Raw genomic sequence first — 4,939 nt, forward strand, 5'->3', positions numbered from 1 at the left:
TAGTGGTCATAGAAACCGAATATGTTAACTCAGGGGAGGAACAGTGTGTGTGTGTGTGTGTGTGTGTGTGTGTGTGTGTTTGAGACTGCACAGGGCCTGGGAGGAAAAGACATACTAAGCTAGTCACCACCCCTCACCAGGGGGTCTTTCTGTGTCCCTCCCAGGGGGGATCCTGGGCTATGGCTTTTTCACTTTTACCTGTTCCCTTTTGCCATTGTCCCTGAAGTCAAAGACTTTCTCAAGAAGGAAAAGGGTCAGTCTCTTGGGGAGCACATCCCCGCGGCCTGCCTTAAGGATTAGATGTGTCCTCTCTGCCTGTTTCAGGCACTGGGCCTGGCATCAGAAGACCAGTGTCTAAATTCAGCTTCAGAAACTTAGTTGTATGGTCTAACTGTCTGCCTTGGTTTCCTCAACCATAAAATGAGTGTAACAGCACCAACTTTACAAGGGTATTGTGAGGGTCACACCTGGCTCCTACTAAGTGCTACATGAATGCAAATTCTCCTCCCCCCTAAGCAAAGGATTTTGGGAGGCCAGAGCAAGAGACCTTTTACAAAGTTACCTAAATTGAAAGCCAAGTGAGGCTAACGGCAGAGTTTAAATAAGACAAGACACAAGAATTTCTCACAGTCCAATTATTTGACTGAGTAGGGGTCAGAAACCACCATGGGTCAGAAACCACCATGTCTCCTCCTAAACAGGGGGAATACCCTCATGAGGGAAGTCCAGCTCGTCATATGCAGGTGGAGGGGTGACACTGGGCTGAACAGAAGCACCATATTCTGGGTAAATGAAGCCATTCATGGTCGATATCCCATTTGTTTCCCTTTGGATCTCGTCTTGGGCAACTTGGGAATCTTCTGACTGCGACCAATCCATGGGATCACTTTGGTATAACGAAGCTGGAGATGGGCTAGACACTGGGGTCTCCTGGAAATCGTGGTTATGAGTGTAGTATTCTTGTTTGTTTCCCTCCGTCTCTACGAAGGACCTCCAGGTAAAGAAGACGAGGGTGCTCACAATCAGCAGTGCTGCCCCCAGAAGGAATATCATTATGAGGATAAGATCTGGGTCGTCGTTGGGCTGCCCGAAGAAATTGAATACCTTCGAGTATCCTTTCCAGGTCTCATTTGGCAAGTCTGAGGTAATGTTGTCCATGCTCCCATTGAAATTGCTGGCAGGAAATGGAGAGAAAAGGTCAGTGGGCAAACTTCAAACTCCCTACCCCAGCTAGCCCTAGCCCACCGTGTGGGCTGCTGGCAGCCAGTAATATTCCAGAACTGAAATCCTACCTTGAATCCCAAGGGACTCTATGAGAAGTATCGGGTGAAGACTGTATAGGAAACTGCATAGTCATGACAAGAGAACTAGGTAACAAAAACAAGAAAAAAACAACACAATAAACTCCCAACAGAAATAAAGGCCCTGAAGTAAGGCAGGTAAAAGTTAGTTAATTATTTAATTGATAGACTCTATCAGACACCCTGCCCCACCTACCCCTAGCACTCAATAGGGTGATCCCAACTCATGCCCCACTCTCCTTTTCCCTATTCCCAGGAGTTCCCCCCCCCCCGCTTGCAAGGCCCACCCCTGAGATGGTACATGCCATTTATTCTTTATTCTCAAAATCGGTCTTGGGCTTGTTCAAAACTCCAGTTCAACGGTGTTAAAATAATTGTTCCAGGAACTCACTGGCACGGTAGTGAAGAGTAGTTTTGATCTAGAGAAACACTGAAAAGAGAGACATGATGAGCTAGAGACTAAAGAATGATAAGGCCTTTAGGCCTTGAAGGAAGCACCCGCACAGCAAGAGGCTAAGGCAGCAGCTACAGAACTCCTCTACACAGGCTTTGTCAGTTTCCCAATACATTCTTCTCCACTTGGCAGAATAAGGGACCGAGGCTGCCCCCTACCAGGGCCATTCCCAAACCCAAGAGGGTCTCACTTTGAGGAGGGACAGCAGACATTCAAATATAAAAGCACTTAACATCTTAAATGATCAGGGGGAAAAATGGGCATGTGCCATGTCTGAGGCACGTGCCATTGGAGTCTAATGAACTAATGTTTTAAAAAAGATTTTGCTATTTCAAGCTATTTTATGGATAAACCATCCCATTAAAGAGCCTACTATTGCTCCCAGTGAGATCTGATGACTAGGTTCCATTCCCACACCTTTTCATGTGGATAACAACAAAATATTTACAGGAGGGCATGGATGGTGTGACCGAAAGCCCCTAGCCCACAGCTGATTAGGACAGGGCACCTCAGAAGAGAATTTTTCTCCTTACGCTTTTCAGGATTGAGTCCCTCTTGGTATGGGCAGGCTCCCTCCTGTCCCCCCGTTCGATCCTGAAAGCCCTGCTGTCAGAGGACGACTGCGCTGCTGCTGGCTTTGGAGTCTGTTGGAGGAAGCAGAACAAATATATGCCCCTTGTCCCATCTGCTTGGAGGGCTTTTTGTTCCTTATTATTTCCTTTGGGATCCAAAAGGACACGAAGCATAAACATCACCAGGAATTTTAAAATAACAAAACTGAGAGTTTAATTGCGGTGGGAGAGTGGGCTTGGATGGGAGCAGGGAAGCAGAAAGAACACAAGGTCTAGTGAGACCTGGGGGAAACAGGGCTCCAATCCAGCCTCTGCCACTGGGCAGGGGCACACACTTAAGCCACCATTTCTGTAACTGCAGAGTGGGGGCCAGATTGAGCTGTGTACCAAGGTTTCTGTGTAGATCAAATGAGATTTGTATGTATAATAATATCTATTATAGTAACATAGAATACACACACAAATCTCATTTCATATAGATGAGTGTATAAATACACACATACATTTCAAATGCTTTTGCCAGGGAAAAAGAAAGCAGAGAATAATAAACAAAATGACTAAAAGAATATAAATCAAACCACCATTGAGAGGCGACAACATTCTGCTCAGTCAATGTTAGTAATATGCCATTAAAATTAAAGGACATGTCTGCCCCCCTCCCTTTGGATTAACAATGAGAAGCTGGTTTGGGGGAATATACTTAAGTGGAGGGGGGATTGTTTTAGTGTTTGTTGGAAACCGTCTGCTGTTTCATAACAAAATATATCAATCAATTTAAACATTTTAATACTAGAAGCAAAAAAAGCCTCCCCAAAACTCTATAAATGTCAGCTATTATATTATTATTATTCCACATTCCTACTGGGGAGCTAACCAGCCTTCCACTATAAATACATCATCAATAGGGGGTTACCATAGCAACATTGAGCCAGTTGAAGGATCTTATAGGTCAGAGAAAGCTGCTGAAGTCACACTTAGGTCATAGAGCAAAGGATTCTGGGGCTGGGAAAGAGCCTAGGGAGCATCTAGACGGACTGTCAGTTTACACATGAGGAAACTGATGCCCAAAAAGGTTAGGAACTCACGTAATCAGAATGCTGAACTTGAATTTAAAGAGGCTGTTTAAACAACAATTTGTGTGGCTTGGTATAACTTCCCTGAGCCTCAGTTTTTATACCCTAAAATGAATAGATTTTTGACTTTGTCAATAGGAAAATGGGTCTCCATTTCAGGAGTTTGGTTTTAAGTTTATTTGTTCAAGCTCACGGGGCAAGCTAGTGGTCTAAACTTCCAAGCCAGGGTTTTCTTATACTGCCAGAACAGGATAAAGGAATCTTTAACCAAGGGGAGCAGAGCTAATGGTTGGAGAAGGGAGGTCACAGGATCAAAGATCTGGACCTGGAAGGGACTCCCAAAGGTCCACAGAGTGGAACATCCTCATTTTACAAGTGAGGAAATGAAGACCCCCGCCCCAGGAGTGATTTGCCAGTGTTAAGTAGTGGGCATTCCAGGGCCTTTTTAGAGATCAGAACCAGAGTTCTGTGTCAAGAAAGCCACCAAACAAAGCCACTTTAAGCCTATACCCCCCCTTTCTAAGGAAAGGACACCTTCTTTCCCCGGTTCCCGACACCCGCCAAAATCACATTAGTTCTACCATTTTTACAGCTATCCCTTAAAAAACACTATCAGATTTTAGAAACTTTTCCATTGCAGCAAACGTACCCTTATCGTGATACCCGCCAAAATCACATTATTCCTGTCACTTTTACCGCCATTCCTTAAAAAAAAGACACTTTACCAGATTTTAGAAACTTTTCCGTTGTGGCAAATATACCCTTATCGTGATACCCGCCAAAATCACATTACTTCTAGTACTTTTACCGCCATTCCTTTAAAAAAGACGCTTTCTCAAACTAGAGAAATTTTTCCATTGCAGCAAATGTACCCTTCTCATGCCCCACTCCCTCTCCCCCCAACCCTAAATCTCCCTCCCCTCCCAGTTAAGAAAGAACAAATAGTACCCTTCCCATCCCTGGATCACCCCCCATCCTTGTTCCGCCCTTCCCACCTAATGTCTCACCTATTCCTCCCATGGCCCTATCCCAGCCTAAGTCCCGCCCCCTTACTTTTTCTTTCTCCTTGGAGGTTGGAAGCCTTGCCTCTGTAGCCCCCCCCACCGGGGAGAGCTTCCCAACTGCTCCACCTTCCACAGTCGCCCTTAACTGTCTGACTTTTCGCTCCTGCTGACAGATATTTATTCATAACCATCCCATTCATTGGCTGCCCCGCCCTGCCACCAGCCAATCAGGAGGGGAGCATTGTGTTCAACAGACCTACCCATTGTGACCTCAGTGGCCACAATGGAGCACCAGCTGAAACCTACCCCCTACTGGGTGATCAATAAACTTTAATAAAATGCCTACTTTATGCCTTGTATTGTATAAAACATCGGGATTATAGAAAGGACACATGATCTAATCCTTACACTTGCACCCTTGGGTGGTGGATGGGTGGTGGAGGTATATCAGGAACGTGAAAAAGTGGCCAGTGCCCTCCATTCCCCTCAACTTTTCCTTTCTTTTCCAAGTTAATTGTCTCTTGCGTAGCCTCCC

The 4,939-nt window shown here is 45.3% G+C and overlaps 1 long non-coding RNA gene across 2 annotated transcripts; it reads right to left on the reverse strand.

Moving 5' to 3' along the window:
- Positions 1-620: 620 nt before the first annotated feature.
- On the reverse strand, positions 621-4,558 carry LOC141548724 (uncharacterized). Of its 2 annotated transcripts, XR_012484041.1 has the most exons (6): positions 4,454-4,558; positions 4,050-4,104; positions 2,289-2,399; positions 1,607-1,731; positions 1,293-1,367; positions 621-1,174 (listed from the first exon to the last, which is right to left on the reverse strand). It is a non-coding gene; the product is annotated as an uncharacterized LOC141548724 (long non-coding RNA). The 2 variants fall into 2 exon arrangements; XR_012484042.1 differs by lacking the exon at positions 4,050-4,104 and having other exon boundaries at positions 4,454-4,556.
- Positions 4,559-4,939: the final 381 nt, after the last annotated feature.

This window comes from Sminthopsis crassicaudata, chromosome X (genome assembly GCF_048593235.1).
Source record: "Sminthopsis crassicaudata isolate SCR6 chromosome X, ASM4859323v1, whole genome shotgun sequence".
In the NCBI taxonomy this organism is placed as follows: Eukaryota; Metazoa; Chordata; class Mammalia; order Dasyuromorphia; family Dasyuridae; genus Sminthopsis; species Sminthopsis crassicaudata.